The sequence below is a fragment of the Scyliorhinus torazame genome, chromosome 3 (assembly GCF_047496885.1).
Source record: "Scyliorhinus torazame isolate Kashiwa2021f chromosome 3, sScyTor2.1, whole genome shotgun sequence".
NCBI lineage: Eukaryota > Metazoa > Chordata > Chondrichthyes > Carcharhiniformes > Scyliorhinidae > Scyliorhinus > Scyliorhinus torazame.
Genome location: NC_092709.1, coordinates 133,131,905 through 133,151,188, shown reverse-complemented (window position 1 = coordinate 133,151,188; position 19,284 = coordinate 133,131,905).

Genomic DNA, 19,284 nt, shown 5'->3' with positions numbered 1-19,284 from the left:
TATTTGGGCAAAGTAGCAACCTGTTCAAAATATAAAAAGACACATTTTAGATTAACAGACTACAATGGAAATGAAATGACAACAAAAGGTTCATGCTACCTCCTAGTTCAAAGTGGTGACATTAAAATTCCACGTGATTTTGAAATTGTGGATGACACAAAATCCTCACTTATTGGAGTAGATGCATGTATCCAGCGAAGTCTGATGCAGAGAATTCATACTGCCAACTCTTTCCCTGGTTCAAAAGATTTAGTACTTGCGGATATGTTATCCAGAGCCACAATGCACAAGGATAACAAAGTTGTTGACGTTGTACTCAGTATTGAAGCAGAAGCCAACTTCATCACAGCAATGCTACTCGTCACAGATTCTAAACTGCAAATAATCAAGGCAGAAACTCTATGAGATACGACACTTCAGCAAGTGATATGATCTACGTACTGACTGGCTTGAAGGGAAATGTGCAAACTTTCGCAACATCAGAGATGACTTGACAACAACAGATGACTTTCTACTGAAAGGGGACTGCATTGTAATTCTAACATGTCTTAGCCAAGACATTCTCGCACAAATCCACGAAGGACATCAAGGCATTGAGAAATGTAGAGGAAGAGCATGGCAATCGTTGTATTGGCAACTATATTCAACAGTGTCGGATATGCCAAATGCATCAACCGGCACAACATAAGCAAACCTTGGTGGAAAGCGAACTAGTTATTCAACCATGGACAAAAGTCGCCATGGACATTTTTAACTTTCAAGGCTATGATAATTTGATAATTAGTGACTATTACTCAAATTTTCTGGAGGTTAGCAAATTATCCAACTCAATAACACATACAGTAGTCAGGGCAACGAAAAATGTATTTGCTAGACATGGCATACTAGTTACTGTTGTCACAGACAATGGACTGTGTTTTAGCAGCATGGAGTGGTTACAATTTGCCAATGACTAGAACTTCACACATGTAACTTCCAGCCCACTATACCCACAGGCAAACAGGAAAGCTGAGAAAGGGGTGGAAATTGTGAAGCAGCTTCTCAAAAAAGCTATGGAGGACAGAAATGACTTTGACTTCGCACTGTTAGCATACCATTGTCATCGGGGCTTTCTCCAGCACAACTATTGATGGGACGAAGAATACGTACTACGTTACCAACTCTAATAGTTCAAAACAAAGATGAACAAGTGGTTCATAAAAAAATACAGCAACTGACGTATAAGCAAAAGAAATATGACGATAAAAACTCCAAACCACTATCTACACTCAAAGAAGGTGATATTGTACACATTCGTAATCCTGAAGGTGGATGGGTGGACATTGCAAAAGTACTCAATGAACTCACACCAAGATCATACGTGATCAGAACAGAATCTGGAAAGATTTTTCGTAGAAACAGAAGAAACCTCTTGAAACTCAAACAACCGGTCACATTCATAGAATCAGCTACCACGAGTCAACAACTCATATGTCCTGCAAATGACTTTCCAAAAGCTGTATTGTCAAATGTACCAGATAATTCAAATAACACTGTTGTAACATGAAGAAGGTCTACAAGACATAGGAAGTTCCAAATAGATTAAATCTGTAAATCTAACATTAGTTCTATCATTGTTGACATGCTGTATAATACTGTATACAAGAAAATGTATAGCCAACATTTTTCTCAAAGAAAGGGGGATGTGGCATTATACAAATATACAGCATGCGAAGAGTTAATGTTATGTTAAGCCTAGCCACCAAAGGGAGCTAAGGGGCAGTTCTATAAATTGCACTGGCTCTTAAACTAAGGGGAGGAGATTGTATTGTAGAGTTACTTGAGATATAATAATTATAATTAGTAGATAGAGGTAGTGTTAGTGAATGTAGTTTAATTCTTATATGTATGTTTGCTATTCAGAATAAGTGTCAAACTCAAATTTAGTAGTGTTAATAAAATTAGTCTAGTTCTTCAAAAGAGCTTTTTGTATCTTTGTGATCATTACGCCTTCCATGGAAACCCCTCACGACAGCCATATTATCGGAAGGATGTCATTGCACTGGGGCGGGTGTAGAGGTGATTCACCAGGATGTTACCTGGGATGGAACATTTAAGTTATGAAGAGAGGTTGGATAGCCTTGGGTTGTTTTTGTTGGAGCAGAGAAGACCGTGGGGGGACCTGATTGAGGTGTACAAGATTATGAGGGCGTGGACAGGGTGGATAGGGAGCAGCTGTTCCCCTAAGGGTCAGTCGTGAGGGGACGCAAGTTCAAGACGAGGCGTTTTGTGGGATTTGAGGAAAATCCTTTTTACCCAGAGGGTGGTATCGGTCTAGAACGCACTGCCTGGGAGAATGGTAGCGGCGGGTTGCCTCGCATCCTTTAAAAAGTACCTTGATGAGTACTTGGCACGTCATAATATTCAAGGCTATGGGCCAATTGCTGCCAAATGGGATTAGGTAGGCAGGTCAGGTGTTTTTCATGCATCAGTACAGACTCTTCTGCACTGTATTATTCTGTGATTCTGTGCTACTCTGTATTCATACCCAGATGGTTGCTCCTATGGCAGTAGATGCAATCCCATGGTTGACTAACATTAGAGCAAAAGAGAATTCTATGGAGTCAGTGATCCCTTTCAATCCCTGGTTTCTGTGACGATGAGAAAACATAATAATGTTGCCTATTTATATTAGGAATACTGTATTCCCATCATATTTACTCCCGTTCAAAAGGAAACATTATCAGGAATATTTACATAGAATTCAGTACAGGACTGCACCAGTGAGTTAATGGATTTTGGGATAGATTTGGGGCAGATACGCTTGGGCGTAAATAGTTGGCAGGTAGGTGAAATCTCACACCAATGATGGAGCCTCTTGATTCTCCATTATGGATGTACAATTCCCCCTGCCCAATTTTCCCCCATGTGTTCTGTCCAGGCAAAACATAAAAGGGGGAAATCTGACTTTCTGGCTGCTGTTCGGAGCTGACAGAGAAATCAAACTCCAGAGTCCATGATAGAAAATGCAGATGGATGGTAGGTGTTGAACTGCTTTGTACCTTGGTTCAGAACTGGTATGACAGAAGGCTGGACTGCCTCAGTTTAGCTGAAGACTGCCTGATTCGGTCCATCCTGGGCATCCCAGATAACGAAGTGAGCAGCTGCAAGCACCCTGGTCACATTAGGCCTCTCCACTTCCTGTCACTCCTGTTGCTCTTCCTTCTCCTCCAGAGAGAGAAAACACTCATCATCTCACTTCTCCTGCAGCTCCATTCATCCCTACAGATCAATATTGTGCAAGGCATAGCAGACCACTATCATTCTGGAAACTCGGCTGGTATATACTGAAGGAATTCCCCCAGACCTGTCCCAACTCCTGGGTTGTATCTTCAGTGATCACTCTTGCACACATTAGGGCACCTTTGTACCTTTCTTCTCATATTTGGACTCCTCACTGGTGTCAGCAATCATATCCTTAGAGGGTTGGCCTTGTCTCCAAGGAGCTATCTCCTGATGCTGCTTGAAGGTGCAAATATTTCAGTGGTAGACCTGACTGGCGCAGGCTGAAGGAATCATGACAGCTTCCAGGATATCTTGCACGGACATGCATGATGCTCTTTTGGTCGATGTATACCAATTGAACATTAATGCTCTGTTTAGCACAGGGCTAAATTGCTGGCTTTGAAAGCAGACCAAGGCAGGCCAGCAGCACGGTTCAATTCCCGTACCAGCTTCCCCGAACAGACGGTGGAATATGGTGACTAGGGGCTTTTCACAGTAACTTCATTTGAAGCCTACTTGTGACAATAAGCGATTTTCATTTCATTTTTCATTTTTTTAATGCAACGAAATCCCTTTCAACTGGATCCTGCTGTTTGATCTTGAAGTCGCCTTTACTGTCACACGTGTGCAGTCTATGACTCCCGGGACCTGTGGGAATCTAGCCAGAGGGCAAAATCCGAGGTCCCTCTCATTCTGACAGGCCCCACCAGTAGCAAAATGGACATAAATGGCAAACATGGCATGAGTCACGTGGGAGATGCATCTGAGGATTGTAAATCATGAAATCATGAATGTGTCATCTGTAGATCCCTGGGAAGAGCCAGCAGCAAAGAAGTTCAGAGCTATGGTGACCCTGACCAGCACAAGCAATATGTGGCATGAGGCCCACTTGGCAAGAAGTCTCCTTCCAGGAGATCTCGGCAATGTTACCTGACTGAAAAGTCTGAACCTCCTGAGACACTGTTTCTCAATCATGTGCAGAGAGTTGATCCTCTCCCTGAATGCAATGTTCTGGGGCTATCATTCAGGATGAAGCTCTGTGCTTGACTGCTCTGTCCTGTGGAGCAACAGGTAGTTGAGGAGGAGGTACCTACTACTTCTTTTGGTAATGTTGCTGCTGCTGCTGCTTTTGTTCCCCATCAGAGGTCTAAGGTGGAGCTGCATAGGTTCCGCCAAATGGCAGATACTTATAAATTGGCTCGGCAGTCGACGCAGATTTTGGTCATTGCACTCAGCCACAAAGTCCTTCAAAGTCTGTCTTCTTCATGAGGAATTTCTGCTCCTCTTTCCCGGCGCTGGTTTGATTATCAACCAACAGTAGTGCACAACCAACCCGAGTTCCACGGCCATGGTCTTCACCACAGGTGGCACACATCTGCAGAACCTGCTCAACTCCATCTGGATTGGGTAGATCCACCAATGTTATCTTCTAATAACTGAGGCAGCTTCAGCAAATATGTTGTCCCTTACTTTCAGCCTCTGCCTGTTTCAGTCTTCGTCAGCTTGCTTATACTGCACCACTGGACTCGCCAACTGCTACTCCCAAATTAGACTAATTTGGGTCCTTTTTATATTTTTTAAACAGGGTCAGTTTGCCCAGAGGGTTTTGGTTTCCAAACCTCACTTTGTTGTTGTTTGCTTAGACACTCGGAGGGTCAGTTTTCTTTCTGTATTTACCTGTTCAGTTTCCCTTTCTGTTCCCTTTTCTGTTCAGCCTGTGTTTTAGTTAGAGCCTGCCTCATAAATGACAAGTTAAATTTAGAGACACAGAGTCCCTCACAGTAGGTACACTTTACAGCTACTCTCTGTTTTCTGGTTACCGACAGCTTGCTATCTATTCTGCTACTTGTCCCCTGGTTCCACATGCTCTGACGTTAGTAATGAGTCTGCTATGTGGTACCTTAGTGAAAGCCTATTGAAAATCCAAACATATTGGATGTGCTATGTTGGTGCCTACTCTTTCTGTTACTGATTAGCAGAATTAAATAAGATTGGTCAGGCATGACTGCACTGTTGAAATCCGTTCTGACTATATTTTGTTATATTTTCGATTTTTAAATGCTTTTCTATTTCACCTTTGAGTGAGGATTCCATTAAGATTTCGACCACTGTTGATAAGCTAATTGGTTTGTACTTTGCTGAACATTTTTTGTATTGATTTCGAAATACAAGTTAATATGTGTCCACCAATTCTCTGACACCATTCACTTTTCTAATGATTTATATATTTACAAATAGATTTAATTCTAGGGGCTGGTTTAGCACAGTGGGCTAAACAGCTAGCTTATAATGCAGAACAAGGCCAGCAGCGCGGGTTCAGTTCCTGTACCGGCCTCCCCGAACAGGCGCCGGAATGTGACGACTAGGGGCTTTTCACAGTAACTTCATTGAAGCCTACTTGTGACAATAAGTGATTATTATTATTATGTTATTATTATTTCTACCCCTGCTTTATTTTCCTAACTTCTTCAAATAAGAATGGATACAATTCACAGTAACTTTATTGCAGTGTTAATGTAACAATAAAGATTATATTTTTTAAAAATTCACCCGGAAAAGGGGTTTAATCCTTTTAAAGTTCAACTTGTTCAACAACTATCTCCCCTTTTTTAAAATGTAAATGTAATAGTATCATTTTGATCTCTTCTTCTTATGTCATGCCCACCTAATAAGAATTCCTACAGCACAGATGGAGTTCATTCGGCCCATTGAGTCTGCACCGACCCTCTGAAAGAGCACCCCATCCAGGCTCACTCCCCCGCCCCCCCCCCCCCCCCCCCCCCCCTGTCCCCTAAACCTCACCCAACCTTCCTATTCTGTACAAAGGCAAAGGAACTATTCAAATATTTTCTGGTCTTGTGGGGGTGGAGGCGGGAGGGGGGGGGGCGGCGGCGGGGGGTGGCTGGTGATTGACCTAACCGAACAAATGAACATCTTAATCTACAAACTGTTTCTGTTCTCATGTATAATCAACAAAGTTAATGGCATGACTCTTTGGCCATGTTTTCCACCAGAATAACACAGCAGGTAATCATTTCATGAGTTGCCAGTCATCTAATTTTCAGATAGACTGTGATGCAGACAGGAGTGCTCCCATCAGAAAACAGGCAGAAGGCTCCTTTGGATCTACAAATCAAAACAGATCGCAAAGTTAAGGCCTGGAAGTCATTTTTTTCCCCCATTTGCTACTATGCTTCTTCTTGTCCCTGGAATTTCATTGCCCATTGAATTCTAATTGTAAGATAATGAAGCTTTACAAAATAGCATAATATGATTGACAACCACCTAAAGACTGAGATGTAAATTACTACGCTTAATAGTTAAATGTTAATATCATTAAAGATCTGGTGGGTTTTCGGAAAAAGCTGGAACATCTGGTTTAACTACAGCTGTAGGTAACAGACAACAGATTGTTCCACTTTACAGTTTGCAGCTGACTGCCTTCTGGAAGGAAACAAAGTTAGACAGCAAATATCTAGGGACCGTGAAATGTGCATGTCATTGATGATGTGAGCAAACACTGATAGTATTTACAAATAGTGTTAACCCACCCATTTTTACTGCAGAATATGTGGGGTTTACATATTTCATTGCCTTTCACCTCCAACTTACGTCACTCGAGACAGAAATATATTTGCATTGGTGTGCATGTCCATAGGTCCCTGAAGACAGCAGGTCATGTATATAAGATGGTTATGAAGGCATATGGAATACTTTATTAGCGGAGGCATAGAATATAAAAGCAGGGAGATTATAATGGAGCTGTATGAAATGCTGGTTAGGCTGAGGTACTCTGTGCTGTTCTGGTCGCCACACTATAGGAAGGAAGTGATTACACTGGAGAGGGTGCAGAGGAGGTTCACCAGGATGATGCCCGAGTTTGAGTGTTTCAGCTATCAAGAGAGATTGGGTAGGCTGGGATTGTTTTCCATTGGAGCAGATAAGGCTGAGAGGCATATGATTGAGTTGCATAAAATTATGAGGGGCATCAATATGCTGCACAGTAAGGAATGTTTCCCCTTAGTGGAGGTGTCAATATCCATAGGTTTAAGGTAATGGGCACAAGGTTCATAGAAGATGGGGGGAATCGCTTTTTCATCCAGAGGGTGGTGGGAATCTGCAACTCAATGCCTGAAAGTGTGGTAGAGGCGGGAGTCCTCACAACATTTGAGGAGTATTTAGATGAGCACTTGAAATGCCATAGCATACAAAGCTATGGGCCAAGTGCTGGAAAATGGGATGAGAGCAGAGAGGTGCTTGATTGCAAGCACAAATAGAATGGGTTGAAGTGCCTCTCCATGGTGTAAAAACTTGATGACTCTCTATGACTCATAGATTATCATAGAATTTACAGTGCAGAAGGAGGCCATTCGGCCCATCGAGTCTGCACCGGCTCTTGGAAAGAGCATCCTACCCAAGGGCAACACCTCCCCCTATCCCCATAATCCAGTAACTCAGTAACCCCACCCAACACTAAGGGCAATTTTGGACACTAAGGGCAATTTAGCATGGCCAATCCACCTAACCACTTATACTTGGGGATAATTAAGTATATGAACCACGAAATACACAAGTTTATGTAGAACAAACCCCTTATTACAAAATATGGGCGGGATCTATTGCGCTGGCCCCGCCCGACTCGGGACGCGACAGGGCTGGTAAATCTCGAGGGAGGCCTCTCGCGAGATTTACCGGTCTCACCATGCCTCGCAAAATCTAACGAAATCTTGCGAGGCTTTGATATCTGGATCCCGCCCATTGAGGTTGGGACCCAGATTTGCATATTCAAGTGAGCAGTTAGTCTTACGTGAATATGTCTATGGCGAATCTATCCAATGCCTGGGACCTAATGACCTCGCCTCAAACCATACTGGCACTTGCGGAGGGGAGGTCTCCCAGGTGATCGGGGGCCTCTGGGTGATTGAACTCTGGGAAGGGTGGTACCCTGTCACACCTGATGCCACAGTGGGTGGCACGACGTGTTCCCGTACCAGCCTCCCTGAACAGGCGCCAGAATGTGGCGACTAGGGGCTTTTCACAGTAACTTCATTTGAAGCCTACTTGTGACAAAAAGTGATTTTCATTTCATTTTCATTTCATTGCCAGGGTGCCAGGCTGGCAGTGCCAAGTTGCCGAGTTGGCATCATTCCCGTGCCGTGGATCGGGCCCGGTTGGTGCTGCCTTTATGAGGTGAGGTGCATGGGCTCGATGAGCTCCTTATTGGTGAGTTGGAGCATTGGGTGTACCAGAGGCCGTGGTGGGGCGGGGTCTAGAGATCGGGCACCATTTAACAATGGCGACCCGATCTCTTCCTGTGCTGGCGAATGGAGCTAATTCGTGCAAGAAATCGGACTAAGTGCGTCATCGGCGGGCATTCTTCTGCGAGGACCTGAAATGGAGCAGAGTCCCGTTTAATAGAGGGGTCGTTCTCGGCACTTCCAATGCCGGGGAACATCCTACTAAACATGCTCACCACGTGATGCTGTTTCATTTCCCTTAAATCGCGTCCTATATCTATGATCCCTGAACTCCTTAAGATTGCCCCTTTCCCAAACAACATCCAAATTTATGTAAGTATTTAAGTCAAATCCAGCTTAAACTTACCACACAATACAGTGTGAATAGTCAAATCTGGGAAACATTTTTTCCTGGTCTAGCAAAGATACTTAAACTGCCTTTAGGAAGTTTTTTGCAGGACCTTGGCTCTAAGACTTAGATGCTAGTCTAGGCTCCTGGCTGTTCAATTTCAATCTTGCCTCTCTGGCTGTTTGGTGTAAACTGCCTCTCTGCTTTTGAGGGTGCTGCCAACTATATATCATTTGTCTAGACATCTGCATCTCATATTTTTAAAATCACATCTCATTTTGCCTTTTGAATGCTGGCTACTGCTATCACTAGGCAGATTTTTACCTGTTACTAGGCAGATCACATCCCATCATGCCTTGTTACATTTGGGTTACTGCTGTTATAGGCAGATTTCTACCTATTGCTGGGCAGACCCATTGCTGGTCAGGTCCATGACGCTAAAGAGTATTGTAAAGTTATGGCCAGTGCCTCTGCAAGTCCCATCCTCACATCCCTCAATATCCTTGGATTCATCTGATTCAATCTTTGACTATCAACAGCTAACCTTTCTAATACCTTCTCTTGATCAATTTTTAGCTGATTCAGTGTCTCGACTACCTTCATGTTCACTATGGGTTTAGAAATATCTTCCTCCTTGGTAAAGACGCATGGAAAGTAATCATTTGGCACCTCTGTCATACCCTTTTGCTCCACGCATAAATCTCCTTATTGGCCTCACCTCTTTTCTCACAGCATCTTTACCAGTTATATGCCTATAGAAGACTATTGGATTCCCTTTTATTCTAGCTGCCAATCTCTTCTCATGCTCTCGCTTTACTTCTCTTATTTTTCTTCCCTCTGATTTTTCTATATTTAACCTTGTTCTCAACTTTATTGTCAACCTGACATCTGTCATTTCCCTCCTTTTCCTTCTTCATCTTATTCCCCATTGTCTTTCATTGTCCATGAAGCTCTGGATTTATTTGCCTATCTTTCCCACACATGGGAATGCAAATTGATTGTACTTGAACAGTCTATTTTTTAAAGGTAGCCCATTGTTTTATTAGACTTTTCCCTGTCAATATTTGATTCCAGTTTAACTGGGCCAGATCCTTTCTTGCATCATTGAAATTGGCCCTTCCCCTGGTAGTTATTTTAACACTCCTTGTCCTTTTCTATAGGTAAACTAAAACTTGTGATATTATGATCACTATTCACTGAAGGTTCCCCTCCTGACACTTGATCGACCTCATGCCCACAAGCAGATTCAGTGTAACTTCTTTCCGCGTTGGACCAGAAAAAAACTCTACAAGACAATTCTCCTGGAGACACTTTATAACCACTTCCCCTTCTCTGCCCTCTATGCTATTTTTATTCCCATCTATAGTAGGATGGTTAAAATTCCCCTTTATAACTACATGCTAGATTTTTTTTTCAACTCTCAGTAATTTCCTTGCAAATTTGTTCCTCTGTATCTTTCACACTAATAATCATCGGACCTATTCTTAGAAGGCTGCAGGGACTGCCTAAAATAAATGGTGGACCTTTTTCACAAGCGAATCAATGTTCTATTTCATAGAATTTACAGTGCAGAAGGAAGCCATTTGGCCCATCGAGGCTGCACCGGCCCTTGGAAAGAGCACCCTACCTAAGCCCATACCTCCACCCTAGCCCCATAACCCAGTAACCCCACCTAACCATCGCTAAGACCTTGGTTGTAATGTTAAGGGCCACATGGGCAGAACTTGGAATGCAATCATGCTGCCCTTGTGTACTGGCATTCTGGTCAGGAGACCACAGAAAATGTAAAAAATGTTCTGATTGGCTCCATAAAAAATACAACTGCCAGCCCAGCTCTACCACCTCTTTAAGGGCAGCATGGTAGCATTGTGGATAGCACAATTGCTTCACAGCTCCAGGGTCCCAGGTTCGATTCCGAGGGCAGCACGGTAGCATTGTGGATAGCACAATTGCTTCACAGCTCCAGGGTCCCAGGTTCGATTCTGGCTTGGGGCACTGTCTGTGCGGAGTCTGCACATCCTCCCCGTGTGTGCGTGGGTTTCCTCCGGGTGCTCCGGTTTCCTCCCACAGTCCAAAGATGTGCAGGTTAGGTGGATTGGCCATGATAAATTGCCCTTAATGTCCAGAATTGCCCTTAGTGTTGGGTGGGGTTACTGGGTTATGGGGATAGGGTGGAGGTGTTGACCTTGGGTGGGGTGCTCTTTCCAAGAGCCGGTGCAGACTCGATGGGCCGAATGGCCTCCTTCTGCACTGTAAATTCTATGATAATTCTATGATAAAGGACCCCACCCTTCCTTGATATTCAATGGTATTATTCTTGCTGAAACCCCATTATCAACATCCTGGGGGTTACCATTGACCGCAAACTGAACAGGGCCAGCCATTTAAACATTGTGTCTAGGACGGCTGGTCAGTTGTTGACAACTTCCCAGCCAGTATACCACCCCATGATTCCCCAGAGCCTGTCCACCATCTACAAAGCACAAATCAGGACAGTGATGGATTACTCTCCACTTGCCTGGATGAGAGCAGCTCCAACAACACTGAAGAAGCTCAGTGCCATCCAGGACAAAGCAGCTCACTTGATTGGCACCCCATCTACCACAATAAACATTCTCTCCCTCCACCACCGATGCACAGTGACATCAGTGTATATCATCTACAAGATACATTCCTGTAACTCACCAAGGTTCCTTCACCGGCACCTTCCAAATTTGCGGCCTCTACTGCCTAGAAGGACAAGGGCAGCATATACATGAGAACACCACCATCTAAAAGTGCCCCTCCAACCCACACACCATCCTGACTTGGAACTATATGATCATTCCTGAGTGAAGGACAATTAGGGATGGACTTTAAATGCTGGCCTAGCTAGTGATGATAACATATTGTGAAATAATACATTTTTAAAAATGTTGAAGAGGCAGCAAGCAGGAAATTTTGCATGTACATTGATCCTTATATATGATACTTCAACATACACCCCTTTGGAAACAAGTGTGGTTATCATATAGATAAGTTGTTGAGATTTGACCTGATTCATCAACAAATGAACTGAGGTCTCCTATCATTCAATCACTCAGTAATTTGAACTTTATTGTTTTGAAACAAAAACACCAAATTTCCTTGAACTTTTAGAATTTTGGCTATTTCATTTGTTCTTTTGCAACTTGGGAAATACCTCGGGCAGACCTGGAATATGCATCTTTTTTTGTTTTTACCAGTTGGTATTAGAACATGGCTGATTGCCCTCACACCCAAAGAAATAGTTTTGGAAAATAGAACTATGACAACTTAACATATTCACAATGAAACATCTCTTTTGGTATTTGTGCAGAAAATATTCTCAGTTTTTGTTTCTACAGAGACTGTAATAACTGTTTGGAGGGTGGTTATGAGCACCTCAGCACATGATGATCAGAAGGCATTGTGTGACTTGAGCTTAAGATCTCTATACTCCTGAAAGTCACCTGTCGTGTGATTGCCAAACCTTGGGTTGATGAAAAGAAAATCATTTCCATGATCTGATTACAGCTAAATCCTCCGTTTAACTTGCTTCCAGTCAGATGGCTGTTCCCTCCACGCATTCCACCTCTTTGTCCTTTGTCATTTTTGACTGAAAACCATCAGACGGTACGTCAATGTTAATGCATTCCAGCTTATTTGACTTCTTAATAAGTTCTTCCTAATTATCATTACACAAACATGAACATCAGAGCTCTGAGTGAACTTGGTAGAGCAGCACAAGGAGGTCAATATTTGTGTGCTGGCACAAGGCCTGAGCTGTTCGACTACCCTCTCAGCAGTTTTATATGTGGTAAAATTTCCCCTTGAACACGATGTCAATATGTTGATGTGTCTTCCTTTATTAAGACACCATCCAACTGATAACAAGTCCCGCTGTGTTTCACCAACATAAATAATTAGAATGGAGACTATAGAACGGCAGGGGGCTTGGCATCAGGCAGGAATTGCATTTGATATGGAAGCTCAAGTAAAAGGGGCCATCTGTTCACGGCAGGGGAATATAAAAAAAATCAAGTCAACATATTGTTAGTAACATACTGGCATATAAAATAAATAATTCAGTTTCACTTTTTGCAACTTTTCAATCAACAACAAAGGAAAACAAATATAGATTTATTTATCTTTATTTCCAAACTTCCTCGCTTTTTCCCTCATGGCCTTTATCTTAATACATCATTCCAAACATCATCAACAAACCATAACCCTATGAATTACAAATCCTCATGACAATCCACATAGGATCTTGATTGTTAGGGCATACATGCATGAAATAAGGCACTGCCACAATTCTTCCGTTTCCATGACCAGCTTTTGTATCTTATGTATGTATGAACCTCGGGAACAAGAGGTCATGTGAGACAGCTAAATAGGTTTCTCTGAAGTATTTTTCTTAGGGAATTTGTATCAATATTCCAGCCAAATGAAGTGCTCATGTTTTAGGGTGGAATTTATTTTGTCAGCGTTTAATTCCCCTTGGAAAAGATGTTGCAACAAGTGTTTCTGCTCACTTGTACGGCCAAGAAATGGCAAGTTCATCGGAAATGCAGCTGGTAGATTTAAATATTTGGCAAGGTCTTCAGTTGTCGAGTTCAAACTCTTGTACCTTTTGTTCCTTTCTTTCTGATTTGTGACAACAGCGATTTGTATTTCTCGACCACTCTTTATGTCCCAGGTGGTCACAAATCACTCAGTGGACAAAGACTAGGTAGTAAAAAAGAGAGGGATGAAAAAGAGAAAGATCTAAAGGAGGATGTTGAAGACTGGTTGGTGGGTGATAAAGTGGGGGTGCTCGAAAAAAGAATAGGTAACTAGGATTAGGCCAATGTTGGAAGAGTGTATGGTACTGAGGTAAAATGGAGTGAAGTTATGGAAGAATATGAGGCTGAGAATAAGGCTCTTAAAGTAAAATCACTTGGGTGCACAGAGCCAGTAGAGTTGAGGGTGAAATTAAACAAGAAAGTCTATGGGCATGATTCTCTGGCCATGTTGCGCCCGGCGCTGATTCTGCTATGTCGGGAGAACAGTGGGAGAGCCTTAAAACGGGAAATGCGTCGGGTGCCAAACAGTTTGATATTCTCCTGGCTCACTCCAGCTGCCGTGATCAGAAAGGGCAAGACAATTATCACACCTCATTTGCATTCATTTTAATCTCATTAGCGATATTAAATGTTTTTAAAAATTCAGAGTACCCAATTCATTTTTTCCAATTAAGGGGCAATTTAGCGTGTTCAATCCATCAACCTTGTACATCTTTCGGTTGTGGGGGCGAACCCCACGCAAAAAAGGGGAGACTGTGCAAACTCCACACGGACAGTGACCTAGAGCCAGGATCGAACCTGGGACCCCGGCGCCGTGAGACTGCAGTGCTACCACTGCGCCACCGTGCTGCCCTGATATTAAAGTTGAATGCAGCGGCAGCCTGGGAGTCACTGACCCTAAGCGGGAAGCCACAGGAGCGAGATTTAGTACTCCTCTACAAAAGCAGAGACCAGGCGCCTTGGACACCAATGGGAGCAAAGAGGTTGGTAGCCTTCCCCATTTAGCGGCTTGCAGCTCAAGGGCACCATAGCTGAAGACCCAGTGCTGGGGGGGGGGGGGGGGGGGGGGGGGCCTTCAATGGGGCAGGATTATTTGGATGTTGGAGAGGGCAGGGTGGGGCAGTCGCCCCTGGGACAGGGTTAGGTTTGCGTATGAGAGACATTCAAGCCATCTTTAAATATTGTGGAGACTCATAACAGGGGCAACCACAGCTGCAGCCTGTCTGTCCTACCAAACACTTCAGGACAGAGCTCTGCTGCAGCTTACGTAGAACATAGAACATAGAACAGTACAGCACAGTACAGGCCCTTCGGCCGACAATGTTGTGCCAATCATTTATCCGAAACTAAGATCAACCTAACCCACACCCCTTCAATGTACTGCTGTCCATGTGCCTGTCCAAGAGTCGCTCAAATGCCTCTAATGACTCTGACTCCACCACTTCTGCTGGCAGTGCATTCCACACACCCACCACTTTCTGTGTAAACAACCTACCTCAGACATCTCCCCTATACCTTCCTCCAATCACCTTACAATTATGTCCCCTTGTGACAGCCATTTCTGCCTTGGGGAAAAGTCTCTGGCTATCCACTCTAGCCATGCCTCTCATCACCTTGTACACCTTGATCAAGTCATCTCTATTCCTTCTTTGCTCCGGTGAGAAAAGCCCTAGCTCCCTCAACCTTTCTTCATAAGACATAAGAACTGGCAGCATGGGTTGGTACCTGGGACTTCGATGTTGTGGCCATTTCGGAGACATGGATAGAGCAGGGACAGGAATGGATGTTGCAGGTTCCGGGGTTTAGGTGTTTTAGTAAGCTCAGAGAAGGAGGCAAAAGAGGGGGAGGTGTGGCGCTGCTAGTCAAGAGCAGTATTACGGTGGCAGAGAGGATGCTAGATGGGGACTCATCTTCCGAGGTAGTATGGGCTGAGGTTAGAAACATGAAAGGAGAGGTCACCCTGTTGGGAGTCTTCTATAGGCCTCCAAATAGTTCTAGGGATGTAGAGGAAAGGATGGCGAGGATGATCCTGGATAAGAGCGAAAGTAACAGGGTAGTTATTATGGGAGACTTTAACTTTCCAAATATTGACTGGAAAAGATATAGTTTGAGTACATTAGATGGGTCGTTTTTTGTACAGTGTGTGCAGGAGGGTTTCCTGACACAATATGTTGACAGGCCAACAAGAGGCGAGGCCACGTTGGATTTGGTTTTGGGTAATGAACCAGGCCAGGTGTTGGATTTGGAGGTAGGAGAGCACTTTGGGGACAGTGACCACAATTCGGTGACGTTTACGTTAATGATGGAAAGGGATAAGTATACACCGCAGGGCAAGAGTTATAGCTGGGGGAAGGGCAATTATGATGCCATTAGACGTGACTTGGGGGGGATAAGGTGGAGAAGTAGGCTGCAAGTGTTGGGCACACTGGATAAGTGGAGCTTGTTCAAGGATCAGCTACTGTGTGTTCTTGATAAGTATGTACCGGTCAGGCAGGGAGGAAGGCGTCGAGCGAGGGAACCGTGGTTTACCAAAGAAGTGGAATCTCTTGTTAAGAGGAAGAAGGAGGCCTATGTGAAGATGAGGTGTGAAGTTTCAGTTGGGGCGATGGATAGTTACAAGGTAGCGAAGAAGGATCTAAAGAGAGAGCTAAGACGAGCAAGGAGGGGACATGAGAAGTATTTGGCAGGTAGCATAAAGGAAAACCCAAAAGCTTTCTATAGGTATGTCAGGAATAAGCGAATGACTAGGGAAAGAGTAGGACCAGTCAAGGACAGGGATGGGAAGTTGTGTGTGGAGTCTGAAGAGATAGGCGAGATACTAAATGAATATTTTTCGTCAGTATTCACTCAGGAAAAAGATAATGTTGTGGAGGAGAATGCTGAGACCCAGGCTAATAGAATAGATGGCATTGAGGTACGTAGGGAAGAGGTGTTGGCAATTCTGGACAGGCTGAAAATAGATAAGTCCCCGGGGCCTGGAAGGATTTATCCTAGGATTCTCTGGGAGGCCAGGGAAGAGATTGCTGGACCTTTGGCTTTGATTTTTATGTCATCATTGGCTACAGGAATAGTGCCAGAGGACTGGAGGATAGCAAATGTGGTCCCTTTGTTCAAAAAGGGGACCAGAGACAACCCCGGCAACTATAGACCGGTGAGCCTCACGTCTGTAGTGGGTAAAGTCTTGGAGGGGATTATAAGAGGCAAGATTTATAATCATCTAGATAGGAATAATATGATCAGGGATAGTCTGCATGGCTTTGTGAAGGGTAGGTCATGCCTCACAAACCTTATCGAGTTCTTTGAGAAGGTGACTGAACAGGTAGACGAGGGGAGAGCAGTTGATGTGGTGTATATGGATTTCAGCAAAGCGTTTGATAAAGTTCCCCACGATAGGCTATTGCAGAAAATACGGAGGCTGGGGATTGAGGGTGATTTAGAGATGTGGATCAGAAATTGGCTAGCTGAAAGAAGACAGAGGGTGGTGGTTGATGGAAAATGTTCAGAATGGAGTTCAGTTACAAGTGGAGTACCACAAGGATCTGTTCTGGGGCCGTTGCTGTTTGTCATTTTTATCAATGACCTAGAGGAAGGCGCAGAAGGGTGGGTGAGTAAATTTGCAGACGATACTAAAGTCGGTGGTGTTGTCGATAGTGTGGAAGGATGTAGCAGGATACAGAGGGATATAGATAAGCTGCAGAGCTGGGCTGAGAGGTGGCAAATGGAGTTTAATGTAGAGAAGTGTGAGGTGAGTCACTTTGGAAGGAATAACAGGAATGCGGAATATTTGGCTAATGGTAAAGTTCTTGGAAGTGTGGATGAGCAGAGGGATCTAGGTGTCCATGTACATAGATCCCTGAAAGTTGCCACCCAGGTTGATAGGGTTGTGAAGAAGGCCTATGGAGTGTTGGCCTTTATTAGTAGAGGGAACGAGTTCCGGAGTCAGGAGGTCATGTTGCAGCTGTACAGAACTCTGGTACGGCCGCATTTGGAGTATTGCGTACAGTTCTGGTCACCGCATTATAGGAAGGACGTGGATGCTTTGGAGCGGGTGCAGAGGAGATTTACCAGGATGTTGCCTGGTATGGAGGGAAAATCTTATGAGGAAAGGCTGATGGACGTGAGGTTGTTTTCGTTGGAGAGAAGAAGGTTAAGAGGAGACTTAGTAGAGGCATACAAAATGATCAGGGGGTTAGATAGGGTGGACAGTGAGAGCCTTCTCCCGCGGATGGAAATGGCTGGCACGAGGGGACATAGCTTTAAACTGAGGGGTAATAGATATAGGACAGAGGTCAGAGGTAGGTTCTTTATGCAAAGAGTAGTGAGGCCGTGGAATGCCCTACCTGCTACAGTAGTGAACTCGCCAACATTGAGGGCATTTAAAAGTTTATTGGATAAACATATGGATGATAATGGCATAGTGTAGGTTAGATGGCTTTTGTTTCGGTGCAACATCGTGGGCCGAAGGGCTTGTACTGCGCTGTATCGTTCTATGTTCTATGCCCTCCAGTCCAGGCAGCATCCTGGTAAATCTCCTCTCCACCCTCTCCAAAGCATCCACATGCTTCCAAAATGAGGGGACCAGAACTGGACACAATATTCCAAGTGTGGTCTGACCAGGGTTTTACAAAGCTGCAGCAAAACCTCGCGGCTCTTAAACTTCCAAATGTGGCCTAACCAAAGTCCTATACAACTGTAACATGACCTGCCGACTCTTGTACTCAATACCCCGTCCGGTGAAGGCAAGCATGCTGTATGCCTTCTTGCGCACTCTATCGACCTGCGTTGCCACCTTCAGGGTACAATGGACCTGAACTCCCAGATCTCTCTGTACATCAATTTTCCCCAGGACTCTTCCATTGACCGTATAGTCCACTCTTGAATTAGGTCTTCCAAAATGCATCACCTCGCATTTGCCTGGATTGAACTCCATCTGCTAATTCTCTGCCCAACTCTCCAATCTATCTATATTTTGTTGTAATCTCTGACAGTCCTCCTCGCTATCTGCAACTCCACCAATCTTAGTATCACCTGCAAACTTGCTAATCAGACCACCTATACCTTCGTCCAGATCATTTATGTATATCACAAACAACAGTGGTCCGAGCACGGATCCCTGTGGAACACCACTAGTCACCCTTCTCCATTTTGAGACACTCCCTTCCACCACTACTCTGTCTCCTGTTGCCCAGCCAATTCTTTATCCATCTAGCTAGTACACCCTGAACCCCATACGACTTCACTTTTTCCATCAACCTGCCATGGGAAACTTTATCAAATGCCTTACTGAAGTCTATGTATATGACATCAACAGCCCTTCCCTCATCAATTAACTTTGTCACTTCCTCAAAGAATTCTATTAGGTTTGTAAGACATGACCTCCCTGCACAAAACCATGCTGCCTATCATTGATAAGTCTATTTTCTTCCAAATGTAGGTTGAACTCCATCTGCCACTTCTCAGCCCAGCTCTGCATTCTGTCAATGTCCTACTTTAACCTGCAACAGCCCTCAACACTATCTACAACTCCACCAACGTTTGTGTCATCGGCAAACTTACTAACCAACCCTTCCACTTCCTCATCCAAGTCATTTATCAAAACCACGGGCAGCACAGTGGCGCAGTGGTAGCACTGCAGTCTCACGGCGCCAAGGTCCCAGGTTCAATCCTGGCTCTGGGTCACTGTCCGTGTGGAGTTTGCACATTCTCCCCGTGTTTGTGTGGGTTACACCCTCACAACCCAAAGATATGCAAGATAGGTGGATTGAACACGCTAAATTGCCCCTTAATTGGAGAAAAAATGAATTGGGTACTCTAAATTTAATTTTTTTTAAAACACTAAGAGCAGAGGTCCAAGAACAGATCCCTACGG